A 13,113-nucleotide genomic window follows, 5' to 3' on the forward strand; every position below is an offset into this window, starting at 1 on the left:
ACAGCCTTTTATTGGAAGAAGATTACATCTAAGACTTTTATAACTAGAGAAGAGAAGTTAATGTCTGGATTCAAAGCTTCAAAGGACAGCGTGACTCTTTTGTTAGGGGCTGTTGCAACTGGTGACTTAAAATTGAAGCCAATGCTCATTGACTATTCTGAAAATCATAGGGCCCTTAAAAAAAGTAAAAGATTCCTTTCAAAATATTACTGCTCATTGACAATGTACCTTGTCACCCAAGAGATCTGATGGAGAAAAACCATGAGAAAAGTGTTTTCATGCCTCCTAACACAACATCCATTCTGCAGTCCATGAATCAAGAAATAACGTTGATTTTCAAGTCTTATTATTTAAGAAATACATTTTGTAAAGCTATAGCTTCTATAAATAGTGATTCTCCTAATAGATCTGGGAAGAGTAAGTTGAAAATATCCCAGAAAGGAGTCACCATTCAAGATAACATTAAGATCATTCATGATTCATTAAAAGAGGTCAAAATATCAATATGGACCTGAGTTTGGAAGAGGTCGATTCCAACCCTCATGGATGATTTTGAAGGATTCAGACTTCTTCAGAGGAAGTAACTGCAGATATGGAAAATAGCAAAAGAACTAGAATTAGAAGCAGAGCCTAAGGTGTGACTGATTTGCTGCAATCTCATGACAATATTTAACAGGTGAAGAGTTGCTTCTTACGGATAAGCAAAGAAAGTGGTCTCCTGAGATGGAATCTACTTCTAGTGAAGATACTGTGAAGATTTTTCAAATGATAACAAAGGATTTAGAATATTACATAAAATTAGTTGATAAAACAGCAATAGGGTTTGAGAGGATTTACTCCAATTTGAAAGACGTTCTACTGTGGGTGAAATGCTATTAAACAGCATTGTATGCTACAGAGAAATTGTTTTTGAAAGGAAAAACCAATCACTGCAGCAAACTTCACTGTTGCCTTATTCTTAAAAATTGCCACAGCCACCCCAACCATCAGCAGCCCACCACCCTGATCAGTCAGCAGCCATAAACATCCAGACAAGACCCTCCCTCGGCAAAAAGACTATGGCTTATTGAAAGCTCAGCTCAAATGGTGACTAGCATTTTTTAGAAATAAAGTCTTTTTAACTAAGGTATGTACATTGTTTTTTCAGACATGTCATCGCAGTCTTTATAATAGACTACAGTATAGTATAAACCTAATTTTCATATGCACTGGGAAACCAAAAAACTCATTTGACTGCTTTATGTCCATATTTGTTTTATTGTGGTGGTCTGGACCTGAACCTGCCGTACCTTCAGAGTACGTAGAATACATCAGAGAATTGTCTCTCCAACCTTTCAGGCTGCGTTTGCACATAGTCTGAACAGACTCCTGCAGACAACTTCTGAGAAGAACCTGAGGAAGAAAATTAGAAAAATATGTGATAAACATTTGAGCTGGAAAGCTGTCAATGAATAGGGAGTTTTCCCCCCTTGCTACAGTTCAAGTAGAGGTGACATGGGGTATCAAAAGCATCTGCTACCGTTTCTCAAAAATGATCTTCAGATATCCTACACAGATAGTTAGTGGTTTCTGTGTACCAGGTACTAAGCCATTGTTCCTGTCTTTTCTTTCACTTCCAACATATTTTGAGGTGTTATGTATGAGTATGTTTTCACAATATAAAAATGCAAGTCAATTCCATGTAACATTTATGAAGTCCTTTTAAGAGATCAATTCTACTAAACTATATTGATTGCATAAATTATTTCCTTTTCAACCAGTCGCGCATTGTAATTCACAGCCAGAGGCTGAGAAATTGAGTACAGCCTACTAAAACATCTGGCCTGAGCTTGCTCTATAAAACTCCATAGGATGTTCTGTTGCTAATGTTATTGAATAGTTCAAATGCTTGAATTAGATTCTTATCAAGTAATGTCAGCCAATCTGTTATTTAATCATTGCTCAATACTCTTCATAAAATTCAGAAAATAATAGGGATATATATTAATTTCTGTCCAGATTAACCACATCCTTCCTTTGTTAAACAGAAATTTGAAGCTCTGCATTCTTTATGTTTTATTCTGCATGAGTAAAATAAACCACAGTCTAGGAATTAGGAACTATTGAAATTGGATTAAATTGTTCTTGGTTCTAATTACATTGATTACAGAAAAATAATATGCATTGGGCTCCTGAAAGAATATCCTATGCAATGACAGATTTATAAATAGCAGTGGCATAATTGGCTCACAACATCCTGTGATATCAAAAGATTTCATCTGAAACTTCAAAGAATCATGCTTTCTTTTGTAATTCCAGAACTGTCTGTGATTACTTTCTTTGAGCAGTTGGTGTTTATTAGCAAGGAAGTGGAGTTAGATTGACATCACATGCCTTCCTATACAGAATGTGGTCTCTGGACCAGCTGCATGGACGTGACCTGAGAGGCTGTTAGAAACAGAGGCATTCAGGCTACTCCCCAGATATACTGAATCACAATCTGCGATCCTGAAAGATCCTCGGGTAATTCATAATCGCTTAGCATTTGAGAAACACAGCTCTAAATACCAGGGGTTTTAATTGAAGGTATATCTTATTTGTGGAATCGCAGATGGATAATGATGATGTCCTGTGCTTTACACCAGTTAGGCCACGGGCTTTCTTTCCCTGGCTTGCACAACTGAGAAACAAGCCTTCTGGGCAGCTACCCAACAACTGTTCCCAACTTCCTCCCTTCTGCCTTTATTCCTATCCCTTTGACAAAGCCAAGGTCTTGATAAACAATGAGAATATTCCAGTCCCATGCAGTGAACCAGGACTATCTTAAACCAATTTCATTTTTTCCTTTTTTATACCTGAGATTGGTTTAGGCTTGGACAGTGACAATATTCTAAGCAGATTTACATTAATCCTGCATTATACAAATCCTGTAGAAGGTATCTATACAGAAGTAGAGTTCAAAGTAATTATACACTACAAGAAATCAGCAAAGACTAAAAACATAGTGTGTCAAGATTTCTGGGGGGGGGGGGAATATAATTCAACTATGAAGTAGTGATATCTTTTCCTCTATTTTTAATGTGTATTGGTATTCTTTTCTCTTCGTTTAAGAATGCTTCCTGCTAATGATCCTATTACACATAGACACAAATGTGCTCTGAGGAAATCAGTGTATCACAATCTTAAACTTAGAGGTCAATTATGTTGGAAAAACATGTCTTCTCTCATGTGAACTTTTGCATTTTGGAAACTTTGATGAGATCTGGAGTTGGCTAAATGAGTAATGTTAACCTTAAATTTAAGGAAGTCAGAAGGCTCTGTATTTGACAAGAGACCTCAGAGAAGTCACAGAGCTAAAATGCTTTTTAGTGGACCTGGGCAAAAGACAACACCAACTTGCTCAAGGGATCTCCTTTCCCTTACTGGCATAACCTCAGGAAATTCTACCAATGATCCTAGCTCTGCAACTTTCTAGCTGAAATATCTGGAAACCTTTGGCTTTCTATCTCCAAAAGAAATATCTTTCTCAAAATCAGATCTCCAAATACCAAATAAGCACTCATGGATTAGGCAGGGAAAAACAACACAGTGTTTTTAAAGCTGGACATTAATTTTCACTTAGTCCCAGAGAGAATAATGGGTTATATTAACAGATTTATTCTTTTAAAATTTAGAAAAGTTTCTGATCTGAGAGAACTAGTGGTTATTTTGTGAAGAAATTGAAATCAGAGAGCTTAAGTGGTTTTCCCAAAGTCTCACCTAATTAGGGCCAAAATCATGACTTTCTTACCTTAGTCTTATATTTCTCCCTGCCTCTTCATTTCACAATCATCGATATCTCCAATAAGTCATTTCATGGTTCACAGCATACTATTCCTTGTGTATCAGTTCTATGAGAATGTATGCTTGATTTCAGACTCTGGACAAATGTAAAGAAATAAATCACACTGATATCCTATGTTTGCTTTTTAACAACAGGACAAGAAACATCAAATTTCTAATTGTGTACCTTCTTGTTGACTGAAGAAGTTTATTATCAAGGTTTTTAATGGTCATAGAGTGAATATAATGATTATGTGTGTTTCTTCTATGAAAACTATGGAGTCATTCACAGATTTTTGAAAGAACTATACTTTCCAGAACTTTAATGACATAAAATTGTGAAAAATCATAATTATTGACCAATTTACTTGCACTGAAATTTAATCCTTCTATTTTGATATCTGCAAATTATATATAACCTGTAGGTTGAATTCTTATTTGTTCATCTTTTATATAGCTGGATGGCTTTTAGTTGCTACTGTAACTGATACTTATTTGTATGATTTCAGAATGTCAAATTATAATAGTATGTATCCAAAAATATTTTCAATCTCTGTTTGTTGTAATCTTAGTATTAACTTCAATAATCATATTAGTGCTAATCCTATATTAAGTTCATTTCTTATAAATTTTTATGTGTGCAGTTTTCTGTCATTGATTTATATGGGTGTTACCTTTATAATTATTGGCATTTATCACCTAACATTTCAGGACGTTGGCCTATCTGTAGATTTCTTTTTACTTTAATAAACAGTATTGTAATTATAAAATACTTCAGCTCAGAGAAACTCTGAGCCCGTGCTATCTCAATGTAGGCATCATCCTATCTCTAACAATCTGATAGGTGATTATCCACAATCAGGTGGATTTCAGGTTCCATTCCATTCAAAGTACTTGTTTATATGGAGTTAAAGTTTTCTCATCAGAATTTCAGTATATTAGGGGGCGCCTGGGTGCCTCAGTCAGTTAAGCATCTGCCTGGGGGGCTCAGTCAGTTAAGCGTCTGCCTTCAGCTCAGGCCATGATCCCAGGGTCCTAGGATCAAGCACCATGTCAGGCTCTCTGCTTGGCGGGGAGCCTGCTTCTCCCTCTCTCTCTGCCTGCGGCTCACCCTGCTTGTACTCTCTGTCTCTCTCTCTGTCTAATAAACAAATAATATCTTAAAAAAAAAACAAAAAAGAACTTCAGTGTATTGGATGGCATGAGTTTGGCCCTTTGAAGTAACATAGAATAAGTCTATCATTTTTCAAGGCGATATTTTTTTATTTATTTGTATTTTTAATATTAAGCATTAGTTATCACATTGCACTTTCCTCTTTTCCGGCCCCTGAAATGATGGTGATGATGGTAATATCTGGTATTTACTGAGCACATAGCATGGGCCAGGAATGATCTATAGTCTTTGACATGTATCAGCATATTTAATTCCCCCAATAGACCCATACAGATGATACTAGTATCCCCACTTACCATATGGGTACACTGAGGCTCAGAGAGATTGGACCGCTTTCTAGGAGTCATATCAGCTAAAAACCGGCATGTGAGAAGCAAATGTAGGTTTCTCTGACATCAAAGCCACGTTTTCCCCACCATATACTCTGCCTTTTGCTCTAGCTCATGTTCCTTTATCCCTTCTTCTTATGACAGGATTCTCAAACTCATCACCAAAGTCTTTCACTCCCAATGCTTTTACTGATGAATTTTTTCTTAGTGTTGCTGTATAATCCATATATTTATTATATCGTGTTGCTATTTTAATAAAGGATTCCATTTCAGTAAAACTTTCAGCTTCCCACACTAAGTTGCTGTTGCAAAATATGAGTTGCTGAGCCTTGTTCCTCTAAATAGCTAAAAATTTCAGTTATTCTTTTATGTTGTACATATTTAAGTACTTCCCAGTAAGCACTCTCATCCTCCTCCAAATGCCAATTGGTTACTGTGGAGACATAAATGGAAGCTAGAAAGCGATCAGGCCACTAATTGATACAGACAGTCAATTAGGGCTTCAAAGGAGCTGGCTCAGTGTTTTACACATGGAGAACATGGGAGAAAGATTATAGTTTGTTATGGCGTAATCTCTGTTGCTGCATTGTGGACTGGAGCTATACATGCTCCTGGATGGTTTCTACAGAAACTAAGCAAGTTTCTCACTGTTTGCTAATGGGTCGGTAGCATTATGGGAAACAATGATATTGTGTGATTTGAACCCATTAGCTTTCCCTTTCTAAAGTTCCAGACTGAACCAATTCCGACTCTGTTAGGTCAAAAGTCTTCTTAATCTCTGTGTTATGCTGATCAAACCTCAAACTGTCGGGTCAAATTATTTCCATTGGGCCAGTTCTATTTGTGATTAATTAAAATTTCTTCTTGATTGCATACAGTTCTTTTAAATGTATAATCCCTTTATTGTGTAGCGAATTGAGAATATGGTCCTAATTTAAAAACAAATACTCATGTGGGCCTCTCAGTATGATGTAAGCCACCAATTTCAGTAAAGGGAAGAAAGAAAAATAAAACATTTTATTATTTTTGTATGAATATATGAGTGCAATAACCAAGAGAAAATTATACCTGACTTGCCTATCGTAGGCAATTATAAGAATTGATTAAAGGGGGGAAATGCTTTATATAAATAAAATGTATATGCAGAAAGCCTTGATTCTGCATTTTTATCCAGCAGTACTTTAGTTTTATAAAAATAATTATGGGAAATTTTTAAAGGTGGCAAGCCTCCTCATTAGACTATAGGAATTTGAAAATTCAGGTAAATTTTCCTTAAGGTATAATGCAAATGAAGAATTCGTCTGAAGTTTCATTGTGTGTGTGTGTGTGTGTGTGTGTGTGATTATGTGGGGGTTAACTACGTGATTGTTTATGTTGTGTTAATTATAAGAGACAAGCTATCTTTTTGTTATTTTATTTGTTTTCTACCTGCCAAGAAAATGTATAAATTTTGTGTGAGTTAAAACCATGCACACAAATGTGTTATCAAGAAGGTTGTTAAGCATCACCCTTTCCAAAAACAAAGTCGATTTTCTCACCGTCAGTGGCTTTCCAAAAATGTGAATATAAAGTAAAGCAGGTGAACGTAGCAGTGGCAACAGCTAGAGTATTGCTGAGAACAGCAAAGCCGGCAATGGAAGGCTTCAGGCACCTTGGAGTCCCTGTGGTAACGGGCAGTGAAGAAAGAGATGAAAAGGGGGAAAAGAAAAGAAGCAGGAAGAGGTGGGCAAGAGATTCTCAGAGAGGGACTGGCAGACAAAGAAATACAGGAATTTCTCAGGGCAGGCGGGAGAAAAGGAGAGCTCATGAAAAGCCAACAAACTCTAAGATGAAAGAGGACAGAGGGTCCTGCGGGGCTGACGCATTAGCCAAGCACCTGCCGGTGGCCCGGTGGCCCAGGTGCGGAGCAGAGGTCACGTGCTCATTGGCAGGTGCCTGGCTGCTGCAAAGGCTTGGTCACTGGTCTGAGTTGGGAGTAAGGGGATTAGAGTTTGTGAAAGGAACGCGCAGTGCATTTGCAGTAAGACATATCATAGAAAACAGTCTAGCATTTTAATTAAATGTCAGGCAGCTTCTAACTGAGCTGAGTGGTCTGGAAGCCAACGAGTAAAGGAAGCTTGTTTACTCAAAGACTTGAGTCAAGAAGAATCTACTTAAAATCTTTGTATTGAAACATTACCAAGGCTCCATAATGTACAATATACTAGATAAGAAATGGGAGGCAATATTGCTTGGCTAGAGCATTTATTCATAATGGAGCCAAAGAGGACTCTGCCACTTGTTAGCTGTGAGACCTTGGGGGAAGTTACTTAACCTCTCTGTGCTTTCATAGCCTCATCTGTAAAACGTGTATGTAATAGTTCTACCTCCCAGGATTCTTAAGATGATTGAATGAGTTAATATGAGTAAACCGTTTAGAGAAGAGTATGGCACACGGTATCATACAGATTCTTAATTCAATTAAAAAGTGATATTTTGCATAGAATTAACTTTCTTTCATTTCTCTATCCTTTACATATCTGGGCAACCAAATCCATTTACTTGCTTATGTTTCTTTCTGCCATTCAAATTCTGATGCAAGGGGACTTCCTGGCTCTGCCGCATGACCTTCCACCCTACCCTTCCTTAAAAGGGAAAATCCTTAAGTAGAAAAACTTTCCAAAACAAAGTTTCAAGTAATCACCCTGTGCTGCAGACTCCAGCCTGATATCAGACTGAAGACACGTGAAAATAATGGGTTTCTTTCTTCCAAATCCGAGCTCTTCTACAGGATTTTCTTCCTCTTGTCCACTTTCTAATGCCTTTGAGTAGTTTTCAAAATATTTTGTCTAGAGTTTATAGTTATATATCAGTCGAAGGTCGATCCACTGGGACCTTATCGAACTTCAATTGAAAGCAGAGCCTCTGAGTTCTATTCTGATAAGATGGGGTGAAAAGGGTAGGGATAGGCCTTCTTTAATGTGGGGCCTTTCCTCAAATGTCTGGAGACCCTTAATTGTCAATTACAGGCAAGAAATAGGCATCACAGCTGAGTACAAATTCTAAGTGCACGGAAATGTAGGTGGGCTAGAGAGTAATAAGTTACTGGGCAAACTGTTTTGGAAGCTCGCAAACATCAGGATCTGAACGTATTTCGTCTGGAGCATTAAGTTTCTTCTGAGGAGGATCATTTAGCTGCCTGTCTGGGGTGTTGCTTAGCTACCAGCAAACTCGGCACTGGTATGTTTTAACGTCCAGGTATGCCCTTATTTTCACTTGAGCCTTTATGTCTAGCTTTCTCTGGATCTGAAGAAATAGAGTTTGTAGTATTCCGAATGAAGTTTCCCTAGAAAAAAAGACATGGTCTTTCCTGAGGAAGGAGCGATAGCAATCTCCATGCACCTGGTAAAGGTGTGCGCTGGGAGGTCTGCTTCTAATATAAACTTTCAAACAATTCACCTGTTTCCAGACCCGCTCTAACCTTATATTCCAAAGCCCACTATGTTTATTATTTTATTTGCTATGGTTCTGAAGTGAATCAGCCACTGGTTTGATTCTCTGTCTGTGGCATTTAATTCTCACCCTCCTTCACTTTGCTGACTCACTTGCGATTCCTTGCCTGATTTCCATTTTTATAAATTTGGGGGAGATAACAGGTTTTTGACAAATTAGAACAAAAATGTCATTTATGGTTGTTTCTTGTTCTCCGTTTTGCAAGGGTGAATTCTGAAAGAAGAGGGTAAATATGTTTTCACCCCTTTTATCGAAGTCGGAAATATCCTCCTGGCATACTTTTAATCAACAATGTAGAACTGAAGTACTACTTTAAAATATTAAATGAATGAAATTCTAGTATATCATCATTGACAGATTTTAAAACTAATTCAAATGTTGCCATCATGAACATGTTACTCTGTGCAGTATTTATACACTATACTCTCCGGCCCAGGAATATTTAAGCATATTTCACATTTCAGTATATTTTACAAACCTATACTGTTTATGAGTTCAGAAAAATGTAATTTTAATTGGGAAGAGCAGACATTATGGACTGCAAAACAATGTACAGGCAAATCCCAACTAACGATGGTTCAGCTTAAAATTTTTTCGACTTCACAGTGGTGTGAAAGCAATATGCATTCAGTAGTATTCATACCTTGAATTTCTAATTTGGATCTTTTCCCCAGCTAGTGATAGGTGTCAGCATCCTCTCTCATGATAGCGGCAGCTGCAGCTCCCAGTCAGGCACACCGTCATGAGGGTAAACAACCAATACACTTTCAGCTCTTCTGTTTTTCACTTTCAGTACACTGTTCAATAAACTGCATGAGATACCCAACACTTTATTACAAAATAGGCTTTGTGTTTGGTGATGCTGCCCAACTATAGGCTATTGTAGGTGTTCTGAGCACATTTAAGGTAGGCTAGGCTAAGCTATGATGTTGGGGAAGTTAGATCTATTAAATGCATTTTCAACTTCTGTATTTTTTCATTTAAGTATAGTTGATGACTTACGATATTTTCAGTTTATGATGGGTTTATTGGGACATAACCCCATCGTAAGTCAAGAGAGATCTGGATAATCTTCTTCAACAAGAGGAAAGATGATATAAAATTGTGCCTCTTAGAAATGCTTATTTCTTACATAAAGAGAACAAAATGAGAAATCTGTACTTGTTTTCCATCATTGCCAGCTTAAAAAAAAAAAGGAACTATCACATTTAAAAATCTTGATTTTTATCTCGCTTGAGAAATCAGAAGATCGGTCACACCGGTTCCTTATTTACACACGGCAACATCTACAGGCACTGAGTAAATGGTGTCACCTTTAGCCACGACATGTGCTTTTCATTTCACCATGGTCCCCGCCTTTCCCTGTAGATTCCTGGAACCCAGCCCACCTTAGACATTATATTATTGGCCTACTCCTTACAGGGTAAAAACAACATCCGAAAGCTAATCTGTTTTATATTGAACTTTGCACTTAGCATAGATTTTTCCCAAGAACAAATGAATCAGCAAACACTGAAATATAATCGTATCACTGCAACAACTATTAGGTTAGCAGTTTTCAAAATATGGTGGACAGATAATGAGTATTCTTTAAAACTTTCCAACTATTTAGTTCATTTTAGAGGTTTGTATTTACATTACAAAAATAATTGTACTTTTCTTTCTGGTTTGAATAAATACATGTTTTAGAAAAACCATATATCACACATTTAGTGTCTTATCCAAAGAATATAGTTAAATGGAACTAAATCATCCATTTGACCCTTAGCTAAGAAAAAACTAAAGTATGTTAATCAAGTCAAAATCTCCCCTGCTCCTTTTTCTTCCTTATCTCCAATTTGACTTCTAAAATAGACCTCTCTCCTACCCCCATTCCCAATTACCAAAGGCTTCAGTGACTCCAGCAAGAGATAAATGTCTCAAATTCCCTTCAACAATTTAGGGAGAACTCTTCCCAACGATTTCCTCCAGCCCATAAAGGTATCATCAGTTTTAAACAATACCCCCAAATTGTATTTTTTCCAGCATCCTTAATTTATGAAGCCAACCTATACAAGAAATGTACTAATGAACTATATGTTTTTGCATTAAATCTTTCATATTTTCAAACACAATCAGATATGTCCATTATCTCTTTCAGGCTGAGCTACCTGCCAAAATGCCCTTTATATATTCTTATTTCCCACTCTGAGTTGAATTCCTCAATTAGAGGACTTAGCTAATTTTTAAAAGCTAATATTATATATGATGCTGAAGATCCAAGTAATTTATTTTTTTGTTCTTATTGGCGTTGAGTTACGAAATAGCGAAACCTCTTTAGTCCTTGGAGCCTCATCCTAAGCAGCCCAAGAAGACTGTCCCCAAATAAGCTGTGTGCCCTGATTCTCCCTCCGTGGAGAGCCTCTCCCCCAGCAATGCCCATCTGCCCTCCCAAGCCTACTTCCATTTTAAATAGCTTTCGTCTGTATGTTCAATCTTTCTCTCGTGTTCACATCTCCTCCTTGCCTTACTCAAAACCTCACTTCCCTTAGAAAATGCTAAAACCTTGTTCAACACACATCCCTCTCAAGTGGACACGGCTCTTTCTCATCTACTCTACCTGCCACAGGGTTTAAACTCTTGGAATTAAATATGCTTAGTTTTCAGTTGTGTAGAGACGGCCAGGATTTGTCCTAAAGAGCATCTGAAAGCTTTGATCACAACTTATTAGACTCAAACTACTTCACGTTTGTTATTTCCACTTATTGATTTTCTTTCTTCATGCAAGTGCCCTTTTTGAGACTTTGAAGGACTTTTAAGGCTTTTATGTATTCCACAGCATACCACTCATGATAAGATTAATTTTACCAAAGTTTTACCAAATTTTAGAACTAAAAATCATGCTGTTTACAAGGCTATTACCTAGAACAGATTTTTCAACAGTGGCACTATTAATATTTGAACTCTATAAGTGTTTGCTGTAGGGCTGTTCTATGCATCGTAGGAGGGTTAGCAGCATTCCGGCCCCTGGATGCCGGCAGCATCTCTCCCCACAATATTAGTGGCAACTAACGATGTCTCCAGACATTGCTAAATGTCCCCTGGGTAGGAAACTTGCCCCTTGTTGAGAACTACTGGCATAACGGAAATGATTTCTTAAAAATCCAATTCTTTCCATCATGGGACTTATAAACTTGACTGACACATTAATTCAGTGTGCAGCTGCAGAGAGGAAGGATAAGAAAATATTAAATAAGAAAACTTAAATGCTCAAGCCTGGAAATTTAGTCACAGTAAAATTCCCAAAATAATAGATGTGTTAAAAATTTCTAGAAATCTCTATTCAAGTCAATGTGTCTGAAACCAAGGAATAAATTAATTTCATAATTATATATTCACTTAATTTATGCTTGGCATTACAAATGGATTTGATTTGGTTATTACCATTTTTTAGATACTACAATAGAGAAAGAATAATAAAAAAGCACAGAACTATTTAAGTGGCTTCAAATGTAATGGATTCAAAGAGGAATAAGTGTGTTCAATTGCAAAAAATAGATTTAAAATGTCATTAAGTGTCTATAATTACATCATTTTCTTTTCTTGATATGCCACTTATGCTAAAAAAACAGCTATTTATAACAATCTACTTATTTCATGAAAAATAACACTCACGAAATCAAGATTGAATCCTAATTGAATATAGTGTAATGACACGTACAAAGGCGCCAAGAACCATAATTATCAGTTGATGAAGATGAATAGTGATGTCAAAGAAGCTAAATTTGCATCAAAACCATAGTCTTTTCTTGTAATATTTTTTTCGAAGAAGTAATAGCTATTACACTTGAACTCTAAGTCTTACCATAAAGTTTGAATTCTGGCCTGTCCAAATCAATTTCTCAAATATATTCATTGTGTACAAAGCATGTTAGAACTACTTTAAAAATCAGATATTGTGAAGCATGTTAATGACGCCAACTCAGTCTGCAGCTGTTGCACCTGAGGGCTGTGACTAACTCCTTTTCCCCTCCCTTGGCTTTGATTGTTTTTGTGTAGGAAAATGTATGCTCTCCTGGTCATGGTGGTGTCCACAGGATAACAAAATATCAAGAAAACTGATTTATAAAAAAGTTATCATAAATCATTTCCTTTTCATGTCAAATATAAGCATGGTGAAAAGTGAATAATTTATGTACTAAATTTATACTTGGATTTACATAGAACCAAATACATGAGTTTCACATTTGCGCCAAAGTTATGAAAAGACAACTTAGGTGACACTGAAGAAATTGGCCACACACCTCAGTTTTGTTACACTCACTCAGTAAAGTATCA

At 36.7% G+C, this 13,113-nt stretch overlaps 1 long non-coding RNA gene across 2 annotated transcripts in view; it reads right to left on the reverse strand.

Moving 5' to 3' along the window:
* Positions 1–13,113, reverse strand: part of LOC113251072 (uncharacterized) — a 185,978-nt gene that overhangs the window by 34,908 nt on the left and 137,957 nt on the right. For both annotated transcript variants that reach the window (XR_006408920.3, XR_008957750.1), the window contains 4 exons: positions 9,440–9,605; positions 3,770–3,898; positions 1,290–1,392; positions 512–584 (listed from right to left, as the gene is read on the reverse strand). This is a non-coding gene — a long non-coding RNA (uncharacterized LOC113251072). The remainder of the gene's footprint in view (positions 1–511; positions 585–1,289; positions 1,393–3,769; positions 3,899–9,439; positions 9,606–13,113) is intronic.

This window comes from Ursus arctos, unplaced genomic scaffold (assembly GCF_023065955.2).
Source record: "Ursus arctos isolate Adak ecotype North America unplaced genomic scaffold, UrsArc2.0 scaffold_10, whole genome shotgun sequence".
Classification (NCBI taxonomy): Eukaryota; Metazoa; Chordata; class Mammalia; order Carnivora; family Ursidae; genus Ursus; species Ursus arctos.